Source organism: Lissotriton helveticus, chromosome 2_1, assembly GCF_964261635.1.
Source record: "Lissotriton helveticus chromosome 2_1, aLisHel1.1, whole genome shotgun sequence".
NCBI classification, from domain to species: Eukaryota; Metazoa; Chordata; class Amphibia; order Caudata; family Salamandridae; genus Lissotriton; species Lissotriton helveticus.
This window is the reverse complement of record NC_136059.1, coordinates 1,239,141,880-1,239,153,531: the sequence shown is the minus strand read 5'-3', so window position 1 is coordinate 1,239,153,531 and position 11,652 is coordinate 1,239,141,880. Positions and strand designations below refer to the sequence as shown.

Sequence of the window (11,652 nt, the reverse complement as noted above, 5' to 3'; positions counted from 1 at the left end):
AGGTCGGGTGCTCCAGTCCTGGACCGCATCCCCTTGCCTGCCGCTCTTTCAAAGGTCTGAGACGGGATTCCGTCATGCCCGGGGAGCCTCCCAATGCTTGGCTGGGTTCAGGAGTTCTGTCCGGGGCCCCCTGGGGAGGGTCGCCTCCCCACCCTTGGCTTCGTCCTCGGGCCTGCCGCATGGCAGAATGCACGGGACAGGGTCCCGTGGGCCAGGGAGACTTTCCTGTGCCTCTGGGAGCCCGGGATGGGTCCAGGGGCCCTGCCGGGCCCCGGGTCGGGTGCACCAGCCTGGAACCCATCTCCCAGCTGTCACTATGCCAAGGGCCCAGGACGGCGGTCGGTCGGTCCTGTGCAGACCTCCCCCGCTTCACCTGCTTGTCAAGGTGTCTGCGGGCCCCGGGTCGGAGGGCCTGTCAGCTCACCATCCTCGTAGCCCCATGGCTGATGCCCAGCTGGGGCCCAGGCCTTTGGCCCCCCATGCTCGGCACATGCTCACCCTTTCGTTAGGGCACAGAGTGACCTGATGGCTATCCTTCGAGCCTGGCCATCTGGTCGCACCTTTCCCCTCTGCCATCCGGTCAATGAGGTGACCAGATGGCCGGGCTTCCCTGGAAGTCCAGATGAGGGCTGAGTTGCCTCCCTGATGCCAGCGAGGGCTCCAGGAGGTTGGGCACATTAGCTCCTTGGGTCCCCTGCATCACTCGGTGCGCACGGATTACAAGAGAGGGGGTAATTTTCCTCCGGATTACTAGGGATAGGGTCTGTCAGACCTCCATGAGGTTTGGCGATTCAGAGACAGGGGAAGGCAGGACCTGGGCCCGCCCGCTGTGGCCCCTAGATGCCTGGGTCCATGCCTGCCTCTCAGCCCCTTCCCAATGGGCCTTTCCTCCGAGCCTGCTCTCTCTGGGAGCAGGCAGGTACACAAAGCTGGCATCCCCCACGCAGGGCGGCCTGCCTGGCCGTACTCAAATTGATTGAGCACTCTCGGTCCGATTAGAGATGGATTGCTTGGCCAGCCTCAGCTGTTGTTTCAAGCAAAGAGCTTCCACCACACATGGACCATCAAACTCAGGGGCCTGCCGCCTGGCAGGAGGTTCTACACCCTACCAATCAGAGCGAAGGCTGAGCAGCCCCGGCAGCTTGTGCCCCCCAGTGGTCCGACGCGAGCAGAACAGGTCGGTGGCACCAGGCCCTCGGATGCTGCCGCCCGGCAGGTCCATAGGCCCGCCGCCACAATGTTACCCCTCTCCGCCCAGTGTATTTCCGCAGCATCTTGGAATGACCGTTCTGAAAGGTGAAGTCGCCGCCAGGCTTCGGCTCCCCTGCATCTTGCTCAGGCTGCACCTCAGCCTGCCTCTCCTTTCCGGGCGAGGCGGCTGGGCCCACGGGTGCCCATGCGATCACACCTCTCCACCCCTCCAGTGAGCCCTCCTGCCCAGGAGCGCAGGCTCCTTCCCCAAGCAGGCCCCCGAGAGGGAGGGGTGTGCAAAGGTTGTCAGTCGGGCACGTGGCTCCGAACCCACCCCGTCAGCCGGTGCGGCTACCTGGTTGATCCTGCCAGTAGCATATGCTTGTCTCAAAGATTAAGCCATGCACGTAAAAGTAAACACGGTTGGTTGGGTGTAACTGCGAATGACTCAATAAATCAGTTAGGGTTCCTTTGATCGCTCCATCTGTTGCTTGGATAACTGTGGTAATTCTAGAACCAATACATGCCGATGAGCGCTGACCTCCCGGATGGGTGCTTTTTTCAGACCAAGACCAATCCTGGCTACGTGCTACACATGGCTGTATGAGATGTCCCACCGGCTGCCAGCAAGCACGTGCCTCAGGCACCCACCTCCACGGACGGCTTCCTGGGGAGGGAGAACACCCTCCAGATCTGATCCGGGGAAAGAGGGCACATGCTGCCAGGATGCCAGGCCTCTGCTCCTGCAGGGGCCTGGCCTTCCCTGGCAGTTCCCCCCGACGCTTTGGCATTTTTTCCAACGATGACATCAGATCAGACGTGGCGACCCACTGAATTTAAGCATATTACTAAGCAGAAGAAAAGAAACTAACCAGGATTCCCCCAGTAACGGCAAGTGAAGAGCCCAGCGCCGAATCCCAGGCGGGCGGCAGCCGCGGGAAATATGGTGTACAGAAGATCGACTCCCCGGCGTCGCTCAAGGAGCCCAACTCCTTCTGATCGAGGCTCACCCCACAGATGGTGTTAGGCCGGTAGCAGCCCCCTGCGTGCCAGGATCAGGTCTTCTCTGAGTCAGGTTGCTTGGGAATGAAGCCCAAAGCATGTGGTAAACTCAATCTAAGGCTAAATACGGGCGTGAGACCGATAGCAAACAAGTACCGTAAGGGAAAGTTGAAAAGAACTTTGAAGAGAGAGTTCACGAGGGCGTGAAATCGTTAAGAGGTAAATGGGTGGGGTCAGTTCAGTCTGCCCAGTGGATTCAACACAGCCCGGAAATTCCAGATCCTGCCACCAGGACCGGCGCCTGGGACCTTCCTGGCCCCCGCAGGGCATATTTACTCTGCGGCGGTGCGCTGCAACAGGCTACAGGTTGGCTCGGAAGGCTTTGGGTGGCAGGTGGCCATCCACTCTGGCAGAGGGTGTTACAGCCCCCCTAGCAGCTGATTTGCCATATCTGTGGGACTGAGGGAGATTCAATCGCCTCCGTGCCCTCACCCAGGCACCCACACCTGGCCACCCCTCGGGTGTGCCGGGGTGGGAAAGGGGAGACGGAGCCCCCTGCTCCCGGCACGACTGCAGACTGGGGTGGACTGTGCTCAGTGCACCTCGACCGTGTTGTGCCACCGGGCGGGGAGGACCATGCTGGGCACCAGGGGTCTGCGGCGATGTCCGGTCTTGAAACACGGACCAAAGAGTCTAACACATGCATGAGTCGGAGGTCCGAGCGAAAACCTGTGACATAATGAAGGTGAGGGCCGGCGCGCGCCGGCTGAGGTGGGATCCTGCCCTGCTTCCAGCAGCGGGCGCACCACCGGCCCTCCTCATCTGCTCTTTCAGGGAGGAGGAGCATGAGCATGTGTGATAGGATCTGAAAGATTGTGAACTATTACTGGGCAGGGCAAAGGCAGAGGAAACTCTGGTGGAGGTCTGTATTGGTCCTGACGTGCAAATCGGTGTCCGACCTGGGTATAGGGGTGAAAGACTAATCGAACCATCTAGTAGCTGGTTCCCTCCGAAGTTTCCCTCAAGATAGCTGGCGCTCGGGCCCCCAGTTTTATCTGATAAAGTGAATGATTAGAGGTCTTGGGGCCGAAATGATCTCAACCTATTCTCAAACTTTAAATGAGTAAGAAGCCCGGCTCGCTGGCGTGGAACCGGGCATGGAATGCGAGTGCCTAGTGCGCCACTTTTGGTAAGCAGAGCTGGCGCTGCAGGATGAACCAAATGCCGGGTTAAGGTGCCCAATGCCAACAATCATCAGATCCCAGAAAAGGTGTTGGTTGATATCGACAGCAGGACGGTGGCCATGGAAGTCAGAATCCATTAAGGAGTTTACTCACTGCCGAACGTACTAGCCCTGAAAATGGATGGCGCTGGAGCGTCGGGCACATACCTGGCCGTTGCCGGCACTGAGCACTGCAAGGGCTAAGCCGCGATAAGTAGGAGGACGGCTGCGGTGCTCATGGAAGCCTGGTGCCTCCATCACCCTTAGTGCACCGGATGTTCGTGGGACACCCGGTGCTAAATCATTTGTAGACAACTTGATTCAGGGTCAGGGTTTCGTAAGTAGCAGAGCCGCTACCTCGCTGTGATCTAATGAAAGTCATCCTCTGAGCCAAGCTTTTGTCTTTCTGTGCGCGGGTGCTTGTGGACGCCCTCCTCCACCACACCCAGGGGTGGGTCCCTCTGCCACCGGGATGGCGGGAGTGATGTGGAGGGGGTGAAGCAGGCCTGTGGGAGGCCACCTCTACCACGTGCCCTCTGGCATGGGGGCCTCCCCCTGCCATCCCTGCCCCACCGGGGTGTCCACATGATGGCCATCATACCTTGTGGGTCAGCAGGGTGACCAGATTGTTCGGCAGGCTGGGGCCCCCTTTCCCTGCTCCAACGCAAGTCAAGCAAGGAGGCAAGTAGCCCCAGGAAAGGAGCTTCCTGGTCAGTGGCCTCCGAGCACCTGGCCTCCCTCTCCGTCATCGTACTGCAAGGGCGCCTGGGTATGACTGTCTCTGGGCGCTGTGTGGTCCTTCGCCATCTGGTCACCTGGCTGTGCAACTAGATGGCCCTGCGGGCCGGGTGACCAGATGGCCAGCCTATCGGCCGACCAAGCTCTCTCCATCTTTTGTGCTTCCCCAGGGTCCTGTAAGCCCCTACTGTGTAGGGGCTTCATAGTCGTGGAAAATGGGTTACCCGGACAGGCCGGCAAGGAGAGGACGTGGCCTGGGCTTAACCCTCCTTGAGTCCTGCCCCCCAGGCTCAGGGAAGGTAGAAGGCACACCCGCCCACCTCAGCACCCTGACGCCCAAGCGTCTGGGTCTAGAGGGTAACAGTCAGTAGCCAGGGCAGGATGGCTTTAGAGAGGGGAGGACTGCTGAGCTCCCCGCTGTCTCCAGGGTGAGGAGTGGTAGGAGGCCAGCCCTGCGTGAAAGGGGGGCCGAGCCAGAGCTGGAGCCCCTGGAGAGCTTGGAGACACCTGATCAGGGGATACCCGGGCAAGGTCTAGGATGGCTGTGACCTGCTTATGTCTTGTGCCACCCAGGGGGTCCACCGGGGCCCGGGGTGGCTCTCCACAGACTAGCTAGTGTTCAGAAGCTGGGACCGGGGCTTGAGCTCCCTCTGGCGGGCCCGGGGTGCGGGAGCTCCCAGTCATGCAAGCCAGCTGAGGGTCCGGGTGCTGGGGACGGGGTCGACTAGGGCCCGCGGAGGCTCTTCCCGGCCTGGGTAAGGTTCAGAAGCTGGGACCGGGCCAGGGGCTTGAGCTCCTTCCGGTGGGCCCCGGGGTGCTGGAGCCCCCCATCCTGCCGAGGGTCTGGGCACTGGGGACGTGGGTCCACTGGGGCCTGGGAGGCTCTCCTCGGCCTGACTACGTTTTGGAAGCTGGGACCAGGCCCAGGGCCTGAGCTAAATCTGGCGGGCCCCGGGGTGCAGGAGCCCTCAATCCTGCAAGCCAGCCGAAGGTCCAGGTGCTGGGGAGAGTGGTCCATTGGGGCCTGGGGAGGCTCTCCCCAGCCTGGCTAGTGTTCGGAAGCTGGGACCGGGCCCGGGCCTTGAGCTCTGTCCGGTGGGCCCCAGGATGTGGGAGCCCCCTATCTTGCAAGCCAGCCGAGGGTCCTGGCACTGGGGACAGGGGTCCATTGGGAATGGGGAGCTCTCCCCAGCCTGGCTAGGGATCAGAAGCTGGGACAGGGTCCGGTGCTTGAGCTCCATCCGGCAGGCCCCGGGTTGCGGGAGCCTCCCATCCTGCAAGCCAGCTCAGGGTCTGGGCGCTGGAGACGGGTGTCCACCGGGGCCCAGGCAGACTCTCCCCGGCCTGGCTAGGGTTTGGTAGCTGGGACCAGGCCCTGTGCTTGAGCTCTGTCTGGTGGGCCCGAGATGTAGGAGATTCCCTGTCGAGCCAGCCGAGGGTCCCGGCACTGGGGACAGGGGTCCACCTAAGCCTGGAGAGGCTCTCCCCGGCCTGGCTAGGGTTTCAAAGCTAGGACCGGGGCTTGAGCTCCATCCGGTGACCCATAGGGTGTGAGTGCCCCCATCCTGCAAGCCAGCCTAGGGTCCAGACACTGGGAACGGGGGTCCACCGGTGCCTGGGGAGGCTCTCCCCGGCCTGGTTAGGGTTCCAAAGCTGGGACTGGGCCTGGGACTTGAGCTCAGTCCGGCGGGCCCCAGGGTGTGGGAGATCGCCTGTCCTGCAAGCCAGCCAAAAGTCTGGGGGCTGGGGACAGGGGTCCACCGGGCCCGGGGAAGCTCTCCCCAGCCTAGCTAGGGTTCCAAAGCTAGGACCGGGTCCTGGGCTTGAGCTCCGTCTGGCAGGCCCCGGGATGCAGGAGTCCCACATCCTGCAAGCCAGCTGAGGGTCTGGGTGCTGAGGACGGGAGTCTATTGGGGCCTGGGGAGGCTCGCCCCAGTCTGTCTAGGGTTTGAAAGCTGGGACCGGGCCCGGGGCTTGAGCTCTGTCCGGTGGGCCCCAGGATGTGGGAGCACCTCTGTCCTCTAAGCCATCCAAGGGTCAGGGGGCTGGGGACAGGGGTCTATCGGGGCCCGGGGAGTCTCTCCCCAGCTTGGCTAGGGTTCGGAAGTTGGGACGGGGCCTGGGGCTTGAGCTCTGTCCGGCAACCCCTGGGGTGCGGGAACCCCCAAGTCCTGCAAGCCATCCGGGGGTCCGGGTGCTGGGGACCAGGGGCCATAGGGGCCAGGGCAGGCTCACTCGACCTGGCTGGGATCAGAAGCAGGGACCGGGCAAGGGGGCGTGGGTGGCTAGCTAATTCCGCTCCGCTGGTGGAGCGGAGTTCTCTTCCCACCCCATTTCATTTCCTGTTGCGGGCACTAGGCCTACCCACACAAGTGAGGTACCATATTTATTGGGAGACTTGGGGAAATGACGAGTGGGTGGAAGTTTATGGCTACCTGCAGATTCCAGAACTTTCCATTACAGAAATGTGAAGTAAATGTGTGGTTTTTTTTTACAAACTTTGAGTTTGCAAGGGATGCTGGGTAACAGAACCTGGTGAGAGCCACGCAAATCACTCCTTCCTGGACTCCCCAGGGTGTCTAGTTTTAAAAAATTTACAGGTTTGGTAGATTTCCCTAGGTTCCCGCTGAGCTAGGGTCCAAAATCCACATCTAGGCACATTACAAACATAGGGTCAGCTTTAAGTGGAAAAATGTGATGTGTTCATGTTTTGTTTTGGGCCATTTCTTGTTGTGGGCACTAGGCCTACCCACACAATGAGGTAGCATTTTTATTGGGAGACTTGGGGAAATGTTGAATGGTTGGAAGTTTGTTGCTACCTGCAGATTCCAGAACTTTCCATCACAGAAATGTGAGGAAAATGTGTTTGTTTTTGTACAAAGTTTGAGGTTTGCAAGGGATTCAGGGTAACAGAACCTAACGAGAGCTCCACCAGTCACCCCATCATGGATTCCCCGGGGTGTTTAGTTCGAAAAAATGTACAGGTTTGCTATGTTTTCCTAGAATGACTCTCGGTACCTTGGGTTCTTGGTGAACCTCCAAGCCCTATATATCCCTGCAACTAGAAGGGTCCAGAAAAGGTAACGGTATATTACTTTAAAAAATCTACCATAGTTAGAAGAAGTTACAGGTGAAAAAGCAAACACACATGGCTATATTTCTCAATTTCTATATTTTTAGTTCAACTGTTACTTTCTATAAGAAAATCTTGAAATGTTCACATTAATGTCCCCTTGCTGAATTCAGAATCCTGTCTACTTTTCAGAAATGTGTAGCTTACCCAATCCATTATTGGTGTCACCCCCATTTATGCCACTAACTGGAAGGAGGTTGAAAGTACAAAAATAGGAAAAATAGGTCATGTCCCAGTAAACCGCCAAAACTATGTAGAAAAGTTAGGTTTTCTGACAAAAGTCTGCCTGTTCATGAAACTGGGAATATGGAGATTTCTGTACCACAAACCCTTTGTTGATACCCTTTGCAGGGAAAAAACAGACGTTTTCTTTTGCAGGACTCTGTTCCCATTTTTCCACAAAAAACAAAATGAAGCTGTATTTAGGTAAATTTCTCGATCCCCTCTAGGGGAATCCACAAACCCTGGGCCCTTTAGAATCCTCAAAATGTTGAAAAAAGGACACAAATTTGGCGTGGATACCTTAAGTAGACAAACAGTTATGGGGGCCTAAGCACAAAATATGCCAAATCGGCCAAAAAAGGCTCAGCGCAGTTAGGGGGTAGTCTTGGCTGCGTAGGGATTAAACTATAGGGTAGCTCTGAAAAGAGCTTTTTTTGTAACAATACATTTATCTTGTGTTTTCTAACTGTTTATACATGTTTTTAAATTTTATAATAGGCTGGAACTAAAACATACAACTTGGAGAAAAAAAATCTCCATAAAAAAAACCTGGAAAAATAGTGAAAAAAATAAAATAACTGTAAAAAAAATGTACTGCCTGGAGGGTATTTGTGATCTTGGACAAGCTTGTCCTGTGCATACCTGCATGTCTCTGTTAAAAAAATGATCTTCTTACATAAGCAGCAAAAAAGTGCTTTATTATGATAATCAGGAATGTTATGGGCGTCAGCACTTAGTGCCTGTGCGGGCACAGTATCTCCAGGTTCAAATGAGGAGGAAGTCCCTGAAGATTTGTCCAGTTCTGCAGCACAAGCTAACTCTGCCTGGTCAAGCCTTTGTGGATGTATATATATGAGATGCCTTCACAGACCTGCAGTACTCATACCATACTGTTTGTTTCTACTCCCCTGGCTGAACTCCTTCTTGCTAAGTTTAAAGTTGACATGCTTTGCAGAGGCTTTTTTGATACTTGACTATTTGGCAGGCTGAGATCGGTGAGCTGGCGCCACAGCAGCAGGCTGCTCATCAGGATCTGAGGAAGACATTTTTCTATGCCAAAACAAAAAGGCACACAGAGCAAAGCTACAAGGTTTACCCACAGCAAGCTGCAACAGGCAAATAAACCAAATGGATGGATTCAACCTTTTACAAATAAAGACATTATATGAATCAATCAGAACTCTTCTTCGGGGTGTGTTACCTCTCCCAGAGCTCTCATGAAACTCTCAAGAAATTGTAGAAAAATGTCAGCTTTATATATAGAATCAAACAATTCATAATTAATCAACACCTCTAATGTCTTCATTGGTTCAGAATAACAAGAAAACACTGTTTTCACTTAATTTTCACTTAATTCTAAATTTATGATCTCATGGGTGTTTCACGAGAGCCAATCACAAAGTGCAGCCCCCTCGGAGTCCAAGCAAGGAATTGCATTTCGTTAGAGTTATCAGTTTCTAAAAATTAAAATAAATATACCAAACACATCTAAATAACTCACTTATTAGAGATTACCATTAGTCAATAACTGAGCACATAAAAAAGATCTCTATACAATACGTTAAAACTAAATGTATAACTTTACGGTCTCACGAGTGTCCTGCATGGGGATAACGAGACGCTTGCAAGAGTAATGAAACACTTAAAAAGTAGGTTTACATAGTGAAAACTAATACTTTACATTATTGCAAAAACTGATTACTCTCTTTCTGAATTATAATTACAACTTTAATGTGAAAACCCATATAAAGGCTACCAAAACTATGGTATTAGAATATTAATGAACTTGCTGAAAATATGTTTCAATATGAGAGTTACAAGAACTGAGGTGATGGACAATCTCAACACAAAGATTGTTCTATTACTCTTTTTTAGGTCTCGGCCTAGAGATATATTGCAATCATTTCAGTCTCCAAAGCCGACAAAAGGAGACAAGAGCTGGGCACGCGCTCAGCATTCTCAATGGGAGAGGTGCGACAAGAGCTGCCCACGCGCGGATTCAGTCGCGCGCACGCTCACGGCGCCAGCGTCCCCGCCGCGCGCCGATCACTGCTCTCTTCCTGGCCGGCATCGAGAAGTTTCACGCAGTGAGGGCACTGAGAGGTAGGTGCTTGTTTAGAATGTTATGTCCTCTAATTGCATGGACTTGCGGGAGTGTTTGCAGTGTAAAGTACCGGAATGGCGGGAGCAAAGAATAATGTCAGATGTGCTTTGAAGGATTCTGCGAATGTACACAGAACATTCAGTACAGTCTGCTCTCTGAGCGTGCACGTTACTGATCGCCTATTCTTTATTGGATACCAGGGTGCGCCATGTGTTTTTTTAATTCAACCCACCAAGATAAACGTGTCTATTCTCTTCTAGAAAAGAGTGTTAACCGTGACCAGTGAAAAAATTAGTCCCGAGCCTTGCCTGCTTTCAGAGTAGTGAGTAGTGAGTGCAGAGTAGTGAGTGCCGAGTAGTGAGTGCAGAGTGGTGAGTGCCGAGTAGTGAGTGCCGAGTAGTGAGTGCCGAGTAGTGAGTGCAGAGTAGTGAGTGCAGAGTGGTGAGTAGTGAATACAGAGTAGTGAGTAGTGAGTGCAGAGTAGTGAGTAGTGAGTGCAGAGTAGTGAGTGCAGAGTAGTGAGTGCAGAGTAGTGAGTGCAGAGTGGTGAGTAGTGAATACAGAGTAGTGAGTAGTGAGTGCAGAGTGGTGAGTGCAGAGTGGTGAGTAGTGAGTGCAGAGTAGTGAGTGCAGAGTAGTGAGTGCAGAGTGGTGAGTAGTGAGTGCAGAGTAGTGAGTTCAGAGTAGTGAGTGCAGAGTAGTGAGTGCAGAGTAGTGAGTAGTGAGTGCAGAGTAGTGAGTAGTGAGTGCAGAGTAGTGAGTAGTGAGTGCAGAGTGGTGAGTGCAGAGTGGTGAGTGCAGAGTGGTGAGTGCAGAGTGGTGAGTAGTGAGTGCAGAGTAGTGAGTGCAGAGTGGTGAGTAGTGAGTGCAGAGTAGTGAGTGCAGAGTAGTGAGTGCAGAGTAGTGAGTGCAGAGTAGTGAGTGCAGAGTAGTGAGTGTAGAGTAGTGAGTAGTGAGTGCAGAGTAGTGAGTAGTGAGTGCAGAGTAGTGAGTAGTGAGTGCAGAGTAGTGAGTGCAGAGTAGTGAGTGCAGAGTGGTGAGTGCAGAGTGGTGAGTAGTGAATACTGAGTAGTGAGTGCAGAGTAGTGAGTGCAGAGTAGTGAGTAGTGAGTGCAGAGTAGTGAGTGCAGAGTAGTGAGTAGTGAGTGCAGAGTAGTGAGTGCAGAGTAGTGAGTGCAAAGTGGTGAGTGCAGAGTGGTGAGTGCAGAGTGGTGAGTAGTGAATACAGAGTAGTGAGTAGTGAGTGCAGAGTAGTGAGTAGTGAGTGCAGAGTAGTGAGTGCAGAGTAGTGAGTGCAGAGTAGTGAGTAGTGAGTGCAGAGTAGTGAGTGCAGAGTAGTGAGTGCAGAGTAGTGAGTGCAAGGTAGTGAATAGTGAGTGCAGAGTAGTGAGTGCAGAGTAGTGAATAGTGAGTGCAGAGTAGTGAGTAGTGAGTGCAGAGTAGTGAGTGCAGAGTAGTGAGTGCAGAGTAGTGAGTAGTGAGTGCAGAGTAGTGAGTGCAGAGTAGTGAGTAGTGAGTGCAGAGTAGTGAGTGCAGAGTAGTGAGTAGTGAGTGCAGAGTAGTGAGTAGTGAGTGCAGAGTAGTGAGTAGTGAGTGCAGAGTAGTGAGTGCAGAGTAGTGAGTGCAGAGTAGTGAGTGCAGAGTAGTGAGTAGTGAGTGCAGAGTAGTGAGTAGTGAGTGCAGAGTAGTGAGTGCAGAGTAGTGAGTAGTGAGTGCAGAGTAGTGAGTAGTGAGTGCAGAGTAGTGAGTAGTGAGTGCAGAGTAGTGAGTGCAGAGTAGTGAGTAGTGAGTGCAGAGTAGTGAGTAGTAGTGAGTAGTGAGTGCAGAGTAGTGAATTGAGGAAAATTGAATTTTGCCTTGTCATGTGTCCCTACGTGTTCCCCATTATATATTATATGTGCATGATCGATATGCATATGTTCCCCCTTGACCGTATGAAGATGCAATTATAGTTGTGTCCAACGTTAGTATGTCAGTTTCCAGTCCTCGTGAAAGCAACGAGTATTAGGCCTATGTTGCCATCGTTTTACATTGTGCACG

The 11,652-nt window shown here is 53.7% G+C and overlaps 1 pseudogene; it reads left to right on the top strand.

The window, feature by feature from the left end:
* The first annotated feature begins 1,994 nt into the window (after positions 1-1,994).
* On the top strand, positions 1,995-3,724 carry LOC144820803 (28S ribosomal RNA; annotated as a pseudogene).
* Positions 3,725-11,652: the final 7,928 nt, after the last annotated feature.